This window comes from Pyxicephalus adspersus, chromosome 3 (genome assembly GCF_032062135.1).
Source record: "Pyxicephalus adspersus chromosome 3, UCB_Pads_2.0, whole genome shotgun sequence".
In the NCBI taxonomy this organism is placed as follows: Eukaryota; Metazoa; Chordata; class Amphibia; order Anura; family Pyxicephalidae; genus Pyxicephalus; species Pyxicephalus adspersus.
Genome location: NC_092860.1, coordinates 28,824,578 through 28,838,980, shown reverse-complemented (window position 1 = coordinate 28,838,980; position 14,403 = coordinate 28,824,578).

Sequence of the window (14,403 nt, the reverse complement as noted above, 5' to 3'; positions counted from 1 at the left end):
ATGTGTTGCTGACTTGTTTAATACAAGGGAGAATAGTGGTTGCAGATGTCATCATTAATTGGATCCGCTGTACCAAGTTCTTATCAGGACTATCATGATTGCAGATCAGGAAGGAGTTGAACGTTTTAAAGCTTGAACTTTCAGATATAATACATCTGTGCTTTATGTAGTCCATCATTTAAAATGTACCTACACTCCTAACCAAACTGTCAAGATGGTTGTATTACTATGGGATTCACTATAGAATAACAAAGAAACCATTTCTATTTTAAACTTTTTTAATTATTATTTGGCTGAAGTTCCCCAATTTGTGATTTTTATAATTCTATTTAAATCCATATTGTTTGAATGGTAATGTATAAAAAAACAGTAACACACATAACTTTAGTATATTTGAAAAAGGCTCAGAGTTCTAGATATACAATATTTGCCAACTCACAAGATGTAGGCATATGACATGACCAGAAGGCCATGCATAATATTTAGTATATGCATTGTTGCAGAAAACTGTCAGAAATGTCATACATATTGCAAGAAAATTATAGTACACTAGGGAACATGCTATGAAAATTATATGGGATTAAGATAATGCTGCAGAAGACAATTAGAGGACATGTTCAGGGCCCCGAGAATCTGGCGCGTGTACAGTGCTGTCATCCTTCGTCCGAGCGGCCAACTTGGTGTATTCACAGACAATGGACGACAAATGATCTCAATGCAGGGGAATGGGGAGAGCACACAGCAGGGTGCCACTCCATCATTTTTCCCTCTCCTCTGCATAGAGCAGAACGGTGCTGTATGTACAGCGCTCGTTCATGCATCATGCAGTGCTTAGTCGATGGACAATAATTGCACTTGTGTATGCGGGTTTAGTCATCACTGCTTTAACAACACCTTTAAAAATCAGTATTTCCCTGGGGAGACACTGTGGTCTGAAAGCGGCACGATAAGTACCTGTTGCAGGATGGGCATCAGAGAAGTGCAAATTGATATATGCATAACTACATGCCTGGCATTGCAGTTGGTTCCATAAATGTCTACATAGGGAAATACTGACTGATGCATCAGGTATTGTATTAGACTGTTGCACCCCCTTGATGATAGGGGAAGTGGGGGTTAAACCCTAAAATTTTCTGCATTTTTCTAGGCTCTGGTTATCTCCTTGGAATTATTGGTTAGGTGTCTCCTGTTGTCAGGAAAAGTTTCTGGTTCTAGTGAGATGGGAACCAATCTCTAAGTGGGTATTTGTCTACTGGGTAAGCGATTGGTTTGTTGACCATTAAGGAGAATATTCAAAAGTTGATAAATATGAGGAGAATGAGATTAGGATTTCCCTGTCATGGAGAATTAGAATAGTGGCTATGAAAGCGTAATTAGGGGCCTCATAGGGCCCTTGGCCCCGTTATGCTGAGGAGCCTGGATCTTGGACTGCTGGGGAGTGACGTGAAAAGATTCCTGCAGTCTTGGATACTAAAATGAAAAGCTGTTATACCCATTGTAGAATGCTATACAGACAGGAGCCCATGTCTGCATGTTATCAGAACTGTCAAAATAAAGGTGATTTATTTCCCTGCAGAATTTTTTTTACAAATGTCAGACTACATGCATTGATCAGCTGCACTCCCTTATGTCTCAGTCGATGGAGCGGCACCCTGCTGCGTGCTCTCCCCAACCCCTTGCATTGAGATCGTTTGTCGTCTATCGATGTGGATCCGCCAAGTTGCTCTTTTGCTATTTGTGTTGATCAACAAACATCCCTAAACTGAGGACTGACCGAGTTTAAGTGATTATTTTGTCCCCACCTAAAGGGAACCTGAGAAAATGTATCCGCACTTAGTTGTACCATACTCAGTGATGTCACCAGGGGACCCACTAGTTTTTATAAAGAAATTATTTCAGGGGCAAATCTATTTTAACTATTTTAAGGTACTGTTTTAAATATCCTGTTTATTAATAATAATAATAATAATAATAATAATAATAATAATAATAATATATTTTTAGAGTATAACATTTTTACTTTATACATATAAATGTTTAATATTGGCCACACATTCTCTTTTTTACTTTCAACTCTGGAGCCTGGAAACATGCATTCCATGTATGCCCAATCCTCGCCAATCTAGGATCTCTGTTATATTACAAAAGTAGAGCCTGGGAAAAAAAGCTAAGAACACTGTGACAAAAGGTTAAAGACTCAATCCATAAACATGAGATAGCTTGCTTAATATGTCTGTAATTAGATACTAAAAATAAGAATATATTCACGGTATGCTATGTTGTGGAATATCTGACATTGGCATTATTTCCTGACTAACATTAACATTCACTTATTGATTACACTTATAGCCTAGAAGTAATCTTTAAAAAATGACATATATACATATTTAAGTTTAGAATCTAAGTGTTACTGAAACAATATAATCCAAAGCAGGCAATTGCAGCCTTGCAAGATAAAATAGGGGGACAATGCATTTGTACATTATTAAAATACCAGACAAGGCCTCAAACAATACATTTAAACATAACATTTCTTTTTATATTGATGGAAGATAATTTATATTCCAATTTAGTGGTAGAATGTCTTCCAATAATTCTCACTTTCAAGTAGACTTGATCTCCAGCCCATTTTTCTATCAGACTCAGATGTCTGAGACACTAGCCAGTGTACTTTTATTTGAGCATATTTTCTAAAATTCAAGTCATAAATACAAAGCATTGCAATGTTTAATTTCATTATTCTGTATCTCCTAAATGCAATTTCTGTCATTGTCCTGAAATGCAATTCCACAGCTGTTACTGATAATGGTATTTGTCTATGAAAAGCCGGTGCCTTCAGTATTGTCATTAAGCAACGAAGGGATGTACTAGACTGCCTTTTATATCTGCCTATTAAGCATTTGGTTTCTTAAAAAATAAATAAAATTAAAATAATTGGGGACATTTTGTTCCCTAGAATTTACTTCTATAGGAGGGTCTATTAATGGTTGCTGTACATCAGGGGTCGGCCAAGTTTTATGGCCACTCGCCCTAATGGCTCCGCCCACCAGCAGGGAACGCCCTGATGTGAAATCCCTCTCCTCCGTATGCATTGCAGAGGAGAGGGATTTACCTTCAGGGAGCTTTCCCTATTTACCGCAGCGGCAGAAGTATCAATGCCAACTGCGGTAAATAGGGGAGCAACTGCAAGGGGCCGGCACCGGAGCTCCAGAGGCTCTGACTCTGGTAGTTCCTAACGCCCCCTGGCCAATCCACCGGCAACCTGCGGCTCCGTGGGTGGAGGGTGGAGTTTGCCGAACCCTGCTGTACATTATCTTGTCTGTAATGGTGAGAGATTGTAAAGGTCAGCAGTACTTATCATGTCACTGATCATTTTACGAACTCACTTTCAGCCATGTGGACATCCCAGATCTCCTTAATATAGGATGATTAAATTTATTTAAAATTATTCTTTACGCTATACTTAAAAAGTATTTTTATGTTCTATGAAGCATAGGTAGCCACAAACCTTTACCTCTCTGAAATCCCATTTCCCAAATATTCATACTTTCATTTCCCCTTCCCCCAACTAACCAGACAGTAAAAGGAACAGTTAGTCTCTCTGTCACTTTGTCCTCTCCTTCTACAGCATGTCCCTGTTAGAACATGAATACTGCAGCACAACTGTTGGACGCTTTGTGCTGCTTCATCTCCTGTCCATTCCATTGGGGATTCTAAGCGGGTTCACAGGGATGGTCATATTAGTTTCCATCTGGCAACATGGCCAGGCAAGCCCAACATTTAGCCAGCCATGAATATATTGTTCAATAAAAAATGCCCTGTTGCTTTTTTATCCCCTGGTGAAAAGTTGTTTATCCTAATAAGTATTGGGTAAAGGGTAGCCTGCAGGTAGCCTAGTCTTTCATTGGCTGTTTGCAGGGGAATGGTTCATAAGACTGTGTGATCAGAATTACAAATAGGCAAGTGAAAATGTTCCCATATGTGTATATAACTATTTAGGCTACTCATTCAATGTAGCTTGCCTGGAGTTCAGCAATACATTTTTAGTGTACAAAATAAAAATACAATTTATTTGTTAATGTTGGTAATTATCTGTTAAAATGTGATTATTTCATTGAAAATTTTTATATGAATTTATTAAATTTTTGGGGTTTATATGAAATTAATATATAAAACTATTTCCAAAAGCATTTTAACATTGTGACCTTTGTATACTGAAAAGTCTTCTAATACAGTGTAGCGTAAAACATGAATCTGCTGTAAGCTGGAATCCACATACCCTACCCACAGAGCAGTTGTTTCTATAATGATGAACAGACCCTAGGTTATCTATCATCTGCCTCTACTTCCTATTTCCTTCTCCCAGGTGACTGCCCCACTGCCTAAAGATTTCAGTAGTTCTATTAATGCTTCCTTGTCGACCATGTTTTTCATTTATCCATTCTACTTTCTCAGGAGTTTCATCAATTAACTGCTTTTATCACTAATACTGCTGTCCATTTCCTTCATTTAGGTTTTTATTAAAAGCAGCTTTTTTTCTTACGCCTATATCCTTTGCTGTATAAGTTAAATAGTCTTGATAATAATCATAAAAAAAGTACAGGGAGGAGCAGTCCAGAGTCAAGTAAGACCCCCATACCTTTGCTATTAAAACAAAAATGAAAATGTAAAAATAAAATAAAAATGATTTACTTTTTTCAGGGTAATACAAAACAAAGAAAATAGAAAAGAAGAAAACAGTTTACTGGTTTTAACAAGATCAATACAATGATAATGACTGGTAAATAGGTAAATAAAAAAGTAAATTTTGGCCCATTTGGCATTCTACATAGGTTACTATTGCTCTATATAAATTTTTCAGCATGATCTGCTGATGATAAAGATGTCCGTTATGTCCATATGAACTCAATTACAGTAATATTTTCTCAGCATCTATTGTATGGACTCAACACATATAGAAATATATCCATAGGATCATATTATTAGAATGTTCTTTAAAATCAAAGTTAAAATGATAAACAAATCTATACATGGTTTGTAATAAAAATAGTAAAAGTCTGTATAGAATCTATACTCAATCTCAGATTGATACACACAGTACATTTGTTTTTAAACTTACTTACCTGGACGATCTTGATTGAACTGTAGTATGTTTGGGAGTTTTTATTGTTGTTTGTTACAATTTTCCTTTTTCATATCTCTTAAAAGTGAGGGGAAATCTTTGTAGTGGAGGCCTGGGGAGCAGGACCCTGGCAGGGCTTTCCTTATTTTATCCAAAGTGTGAAAAGAGTTTTAAATAAATCCAAAAGGGTCTAACAGGGTACCACATTGAACAAACACATACTAGCATGGTCAAAAATATTTAAATCCAAAACATTTTGTTTTTAGTTAAGGCAACTCTGCTTTTTTTGTTGTTATGTTTTGTTGTTATTGTTAGGGCAAATGTTATAAAACTTTGCCCATGTAGCATATCAAACTAAGATTCCCGCTAAATTTCCATTTATCCCTAGTGACAATGCATGTTGCAAAGCATTTGAACCTGCTCTGAACTATGTTTTGAATACACTCAATTCAAATGCATTAAACTGGGTCATGTAGGGTACCATACACAAAATGCAGATATTGAAATATTTTATGATATAAAATGCAGTATTTGAATGGCTTAATAACTCCATTTTCTTGGATCTGCCTGCATTGCAGACTACATTGTCATATATGGTATTAACATGAATGAACCATCCAGAAAGATGGTCAGCTTCTGCAAACTTTTGGAAACACTATTTCAGTTTTTTCAGCACTTCCTGTTCTAGTTTGTTTTTTTTGACAGGCAGTGGAGTTAAATGTTAATAAAAGCAGTAAAAAAAATTCTGCTCACATTGGTGTGCAAGGTGATACCACATATGTTTTGTTTAAATGTTAGTGAAAATCCATTATAAAAATTTAGTGGAAGGGGAACAGGGAAGTTTATTTTAAAACAGTTTTTTCAATTAATAACACAAGAGGCTGACAAGTACCGTAAATCTTTTATTGAATGTGTGAGTAAATCTTTGACATGTTCTCTTTACGAAAACTTAGGAAGCCTAATAAACCCCTTAATGTCTCCTCTGACCTCTAGCCCATCTAGATCAAGGATGGACTGATCTCAGCTTTTTTCCCAGGCTCAGCAGGATCAGATAGTTCTGAAGCCAGAAGTACTTATCCAGGTTCTTTGTTTCTTTTTTGGCTTTGGAAACAAGTGGCTCTGAATAAGTGGAGTAAGAAAACATGGGAGTTGGAATACAAAAGCAGTTGAATCTTTAAACAAACTACAAACTATAAGTAATCTTTTATAACTCTGTGGAAGTAATACATTGTAACTAAGGTGGAAGGTTTTGTTCAATGCACAGTCTGCCATATATATGCACAAAAGGAGCAACCGCTTCTAAGTGAATACTGCTGTATAAAGATGTGAGCAAGTCGCCCATCTGGAATTTTACATTAGATATCTGGAGAAGCGCATTGCAACACTAAAAATCACTGGATCACCTTGAGAGGGGTTACCTGCTCACTGAGCAGGTAGTTAATGGCATAGATATGGAGTGTGGAGAGCTTAATCAGGATGAACATGAAGGGAGCTGGGTTACCGTAGTTAGAGGGAGTGTAACTATGTAACTATATGTACCTATGTTTCATTTTCGTACACTCTTTATCCTGATACTGCCATTGGAGACTTGCTGGGCTCCCAGAAACGGGGAAGGGGTTGCACTATAAGTAGCAAATTTAAGTGATCAGTGGCTCTATTTGACTGTCCAAACCTTATCTGTACAAAAAGTAAACAAACTCACAACTGTTAGTGAACCAAATGGAGGAAACAAAAGGTATCTGCATATATCACTTTCCTCACAAATTGAAATACCACTAAACTTAGCCTTCGGGATTATGTTTTTTGCTTCCAAGCCAACTGTGCAAGGAAAGAGGGTTGAATGACTTTTATGACACACAACATCAAGTGCAAATCGTTACTGAATAATTATTTTGCTGTGTTGGAAGATATGGGCTACCTTCTATTTGAGTCACATGAGAATGGCCACACCTCTGCTTAAACTCTGTTGGAGTTTTCCAAATATACAGAGAACCAAAATAAACTGGATACATCATTATGCCTTAGTCTTCAAAGTAAAAATTTGACTTAGCATATGTTCTATCTATTTTTTTTCAACCAATGCAGTTTTTTTACATTCACATATATAATATGAATTCTTATCATTATATTCATAAAAAAACTTGTTCATTTAATTATTCTTTTTTCTCTTGCTTTTTAATTTCCTTTTGGATGTTTTTATAGTGTGCCTTTGTGTCTTACATCTATTTCATTTAACCCTGCACTATCCCTCCTGAAGCATAACTGATCTTCTGATTTTGTTAATAAAAACAGTACAAGAAAAGACTTCTATCACCATTCCAGTTTTCCCTAGGCACACATGCATAACTTGAGTCAGTCAGATAAAGAGCTCAGTCCCTTCATAGTTTTACTACAATCATCTGATTTACAGAAAGCTTAAGCATGCTCTCTCTCCATCCAGAGAAGAATGTCTTACCATTTCTCACCAGGCACAGTCTTTAATGGAGATTTACAATTCATGGTTGAATTATCCTATATGGGTACGTGTTCATATAGTACAGTGTTTCTCAACCAGGGTTCCTCTATGTTAAAAAGGTGGAGAAACATTGATGTATTAGCCCTGATAAATTAAAGCTCTCCAAGGCTGAAGAGGATACACTTTCATCAGTGAAGCTGGGTGATCCAGAAAACCTGGAGTGGATTTTTTCAGTCATTTGCTCTTTGCTAACAAATGGTTTGAATCCTGCAATAGATCTATTCCAGGTTTGCTGGATCACTCAACTTCACTGATGAAAGTGTATCCACTCCAGCCTTGGAGAGCTCCAATAAATCAGGGTCATTATATTGGAAGACTTACCCTTTTTACCATAGGGTTGTACTGAGACTGGAACTGATAGAAACTATAACTTTTATCTAGTATATCACTATTACACATAAATAACTCACCTCTATGAGCACCATTGTGTGATTATTAAAGAGCACATTCAGCCAACATTTTCTGGGAAAGACTCCTTCAGGTCCCTGTGTATTCAATAACGGAGATTGGTTCTTTACCAAGGAATGTGTGCAAAATGTCAGATTTACTACTTTTTAAATCTACATATCTAAGATCTACACATTAAACAAATAGTTGATAATTGTGGATCTGTAGAATGCTACACAAATCAAGGTTAGGAGGTCTATTTATAATGCAGTATATCTGACATTCACTGGAACATTGCCTGGTGGAGAATCTTCCTAGTCCAGTGTTTCAATGGCAGTAATTAATTCCCCACCAGGGAATGTTTGAATGAATGTCAGATTCACTGCTTCATAAATAGAGTCCTAAGGATTCTTTAGAATATCACCTAATTAGTTAGCATACACTAGTACCCTTCATTAGCATTGATATTCTTTAATGCTTTCATGTTATTTACTTTATTGCTTCCTGTAAATGTATTATGTACACAGAACTGTTAAAATTGTTAAACAGAGGAATTCATTAGTGTTGATAGCGGACGTTCTCTTCAACTTCCTCTTGATAAATGGTGTAGTACATAGACCCGTTGTATTTATAACTTAAGCATTAGATATCTGCCCAAAGTTCAACAGTTGTGCAAGTCTTAGGAAATATTTGGTATTAAGAATTTGTCTAAAATTTACTAAAGAATGCTGAGTGGAAGAGTAAGGAGATCAAATGAAAACATGGTAAAGAAGTAGAAAAAATTGATTTAAAGAATAATATAGGAAGTAATTGTAATAATTCAAACACATTACCCATTTATTTCATCTACTGCATCTAAGGGTATTCAGTACTGGAAAAAAGAATATATTATATATTGACTTCAGGATAATCAAACTTGCTGCCTTGCTGCAGTCACGTCTGAACGTTGCATCACTGAAGTTTGCATTGTCATTGGTTTAACAATATATATTTTATGTCAAGCAACAGCTTTACAGTACATATGTACTTACTATAATATAGCATTTGGGAATGATTGTTATATATTTGTAGAAACATATGTTGAAGTATTTCAGAAGCATTAGTTTCAAATATGCTAACTTTAATTTAAAACAGAATGGATACATTTATCATGTCTTGATTTCCCTTTTTGCAAAATGGAAAAGAACAAGTCCTGCAAAATCTATAACCATAGTTATAGAGCTGTAAGCGTTGAAGAATTACTAACATGTTTAAAGCCCACCAATACTTGTGGTTCATTTTTAGCAATAAAATAGAAAGTAAAACAAAATTGAATTATATTGTTTTGCTAAAACATTGGTTATCATTAACAAGTTTGACTTTTTCTGATTAAAATGCTATTTTACCCTTTTCATTTTTTTGCAGATCTGATGATCTACTACAGTCTGTGGAGGTGTACATGTGTTTGCTCCAATGATATATACTTCTGCTATGCATATACTTATACTGGTAGTGACAACAGTGGTCCATGTCTGTAGAAACCACAATTTGATGTCTCTCCCAGGGGCACACGTGACATCCTGACAATACAGAAAAACACAGAAAGACAAAGATCTGACCCTTCCAGGTGGTATCTAAGTTGCTGAGGGGTCCAGTCCCTTGCACATCCCTATTGGTCTATCACTAATTGCTGCAACAAAACTTTTTTTTTATTACAGCTGAACTCTAGGCAATAGCTCAATGCAGCGGTAAACTCTACAAATCTATCAGTCACATAAGAAAAATTATTTTTATGCTGTAACACTTCAGGTGCCCATTAATACCTAAGTGGTTTCTTGCAGTTCGTTAATAAATGTGTACTAATGTGTAAAATGCTATGTTTTAATGTTAGTTGGGTTTCAGCAATTTATTCATGCAATGGGTAGCCTATGCACCAAACTGGACCAAAAAATGGATGTGAACTTGTCATTTGCTATTTTGTTATAAGTATTTTGTTATAAGACAATACACATTTAGGACAGTTTGGGACTTATTTATCACTGCATAAAGCTATGATGGGCCTATGTATTGCTTTTGTGTCTATTTCTCTTTTTATTTTATAACAATAGCACCATAAGAACATTTCGATATCAAATTGCTCTTTATACTATTTATTCTGGGTGAATAGGTGACGTTTTCTTGGATATTAATGTGTTTTATCAAATTACAATGTTGGCAACAGTCTTTGCTATGAAGGGACCATTTCCTGTAACAGAATCATTAAGCTGCGAAGAAAGCTCATTTTAATATTGTTTTAAAAGAGCCAAATGTAATATATCATTTTTCTCCAGCACTCTGTATGAAGGGGGAATTCCTTTTTTAATTATTTTGTTTAGATTGTAGCAACTTTGGAAAAGGTTCTCCAGAGGGGTTTTATAAAAGCAAATAAACAGCACATCTTCCTGGAATTGGGAATCTTGAAAACAGATAAAAATGTAAAATAAAACAGCTGGGAGTTTATTCTTTTTAACATAGTTGTTGCAGCAATATTGTTTTTATTACAACAACTATGAATACTGGTAAAATAATGACAGTGTTAGTAGTAGTAATGCTAAAACAGAACCTTGCTAGTATTGGGATTTGCTGGCTCTTGCAAAGCATGTAGACAAATTATGGCAAAGGTAACCCCTTACAACGCACATTACATTAGTGTGGTGGTCATTTGCAAGAATGTGTTTTACACTACAGGCTAGCGGGAAGAATGTGACCCTTAAAAAAAGCCTAAAGATCATTGATGTCATTTAAACTGACCTGAGAGTCACACATTTCTCATTGCTCAAAGAACCGCTTTAACCTTGGTTGAGCCTTGGTGGAGAAACATCGGTGTAGACCCTCACTTATTTAGAGTCCTCCTTGTTTTTTTTTTGCTTTGAACCTCAAAAAAAAAAATATGTTTTTATTGTTTTGTTTTAGTTGTTTTGAGTACAATTTGGCTTTAGGCTAGATTCAGACTCACCTCGGATTTAAGTGTTCTCACTTGATCCCTTGATCAATCGCACAGTTGGTTCTTAAAGAACATTTGAAAGTGGGCAGCAGTTCCCACCCATTCTCACTGCTGTCCTAACTTGTTCTCTATGGGCTGATGCAGATAGAAGTAATTTCTTCCCTTACGCTACAGCACTGGTTCTTAAAGAACCAACATCTGCAGATTAGATAGCGGGTAGCAGTGAGGGGAACTTCACCTCTCATTTTTTCCTTAGAGAGCTGCCATGGGATATATATATATATATATATATATATATATATATATATATATATATTTGTATTTAAATATAATGTGATATCAAAAATTTTGCTAATTGTTTTTACATTCAAATTTATTTCATATTAAAAATTATTTTCTAATAAACACTGAAAAAAAGAGAGATTTAAATAGATAGATAAACTTTTGTCTTTTTGTTTAGAAATTAATTCCAGGCAAGCAACTAAATAAAAGTTGCATTTTTTTAAAACCCGTTGAAGGGCTTGTAACTTTCTGTAGCCAATTTTGCGACCCAGCCAGCATAACCAGTTCCTAACTGCCTAATGCAATACCAGTGAGAAGTAATCTTTCAATGCTCCAAAATTTCTGCAGTTTTGCTCACAATTGTATAATTCTGCATTCAGTTCTGCTTCATAAAACAATTTGCTAATGAATACATACCTGTTTTAAAGCCCAGTTAAAACTTAGTTTTGTATAGATTAGGAAAAAGTTAACTTACTTAATTTACAATTTGCTGAAAACCATTAGCAATTTAACTGAGAAAAGAGTAGTTTTATGAGGAAGGCGATGTGGAGATTTAAAAATACCAAATGTAACAAATTTGTGGAATAAATGTAGTTTTACAATCCAGACTTCCTTTCTGTTAGAATAATCTTTTCTTCGATAGTCTTATGGGGAATATCTATTTCTGCAGCTTTGAGGTTTTATTACAACTGTTTAAATAACTGTACACATTGTACTTATTTCATAGGCATCTGTTTTTAGCTCTTCCTATACACCTTCTTTTTTGTTATTCCTGTTTATAATACAATAAAAAGTTACATCAATGGTTTAGAACAGTACATACTGTATTTGGTTTGTAAAATGAATCAGAAGTGAATAAAATTATAACCAAGATATTGTAAACAAACGCACTAATTTGTACATATGATACTTTAGGTAAGCATTAGCATGATAGCTACTGGTGTCTAGAATGGTAGTCAATATAGGTAATAAGATAACAAAGTGAAAAAAAAATTTAAAGGGGAATTTGCTGAATTTACAGCACATACATTTTGCAAATGGGACAGCTGATGAATGTTCAGCAAATGTTTAACATGCATTAGCTAATGGAGCTCTCCATAGTGCTGAAACTGAATTTATAACATTTGGAAAACTATTTTATTTAATTAATTAGATAAAGGAATATAAAGAAAAATAAAGAAGTCCAGAATATAACTGGGTATTAAGGCTTTAAAGTAAGATAACAGAGAGTGTTGATCCAGGGAACAACTGATTGCCTCATGGAATCAGGAAAGATTTTTCTTCCCCTGTTAAAGCAAATTGTATCAGTTTTTTTTACTTTCCTCTGGACCAGCCATGTCCATAGGGTTTTATATCTGGGATATGTTTACTTGCCTAGTGGTTGAACTTGATGTCTTTTTTCAACCTCACCTACTATGTAACTATGTAAAGCCTGGAAAATTGATGTGTACATATGAGCAATAGTTCTACACAGGCAAATTCATTATACAATTCAATGATTAATCAACTTGATGAATGTATTAATGTTTCTGGTAAATGTGCAGTCAATACAATATGTATTGTAATTTTAGTAAACATTACAATTAAGCACCTGTCCTAATGATGAACAGACATTGTGGAGTGTTCTTTCACATGGGGAATGTGTGGGTGAAAGAGTTTTAGAAACAGACTAAATGTTACCTACCATATGTGTAGCAAAATACATCATCTGCAAATTCCAGACAACAAACCTATACTCAGTTACATGCATGGTAAAGCCAGAGGAAGCTGAAAAAACTTTAAAAAGCATGGCTTAGCTTGTTAAAAACAGAGAAAAATCATCATCATTTCTGATTTCCTTTGGCAATTAAATATTCCCTGTTGAACAGTCTTTAGTGTCTTTCTTTCTAAAATGTAATACTCATGTATTATGTGCATCCAGACAGAAACAAAAAATAAGGGTTTTACATTGTATGTATATACTGAATATTTCAGTTTTTCATGTGAAAACAATTATTTTGTGGTGGCAACTGGAAAATACAATTGTGGCGTTCTTGAAACATGATGTTCCATTTCTGCTTTTTTGTGTCAAAGCTTTCCCTGCTCTCAACATGACTTGGTGTAGATGTAATAGTAAGAATTCCTGTTCTTTATACCAGCAGCATTTTTTTTTAGTTTTTTTTTTTTTGTTTAGCAAAAAAGTTTACTCTATTTCTTTGACATTCCTGTTGTCTGTCTCATGGATCAAACCTGTTGCCGTGAAGCTATCACAAAGATTCAGAGCAATGGTGTTGCTACGCATATATAGCATTAAACTTCCATTCCCTGAAATCATGTATATAATATCAGGCTTTAGCGTACATTTCTGTAGGACGTAGAGTTTTGTTTGCTAAACATTTTAGCTGAAACTTAGCTAATGTAAAGTTAAATGTATATTGTAATATATGCAATCCCAAAAACTCCTGTTTTTTTTATGTAAAAATTTGCTAAAATTCCAATAAGCACTCATGCTGTGACCTCTTCTGAAATCCACTCCTTTACCATAGATCTTTTTAATTTGCAATGCTGGGAAATGTGCCAGTTTCATTCTCATGTAGATGATTTGTTTCCCGTTAGGTACAGTTGCACTAGTCATCCCACTGTAATTTTCTCTTACCGTATTCAGTAGAACTTCTTATCAGAATCATTCATGTCAGGTGTTTCAATTGACAAGAACACCCCAAATAAAGTGTGCATTGCTTCTGTACTGTATGACTATATATATGATCAATTATAAGCAATCAGCCTGGTATAGATTGATTTCTTATCAACCTCATCTACTAGCTAGAAAAACAAAATACTGTTTTCAAGCAGAGGTTAAATAATATCTTACTTTTCACTTAATCAATATACAAATCAAATTTTAAATAAAACATTTCGTTTTCATTACATACCTTATTTTGGTCCCACTGGCAATATCACTAGATCTTTGTGCTTCTATATGCAATGATGACAGGGCAGGGTGCTGTACATAGATTTCTGAGAATAGGAAGCTGCGGTAATGCCCTTATGAGATGCTGAGTCTCCATGATTGAAAGAACTGAAATCCAGGCAATAAAAGGGTGGCACAGGGACAATAAGTCTAGGGGTTGAGACAGCTAGATATCATCTAGAAAA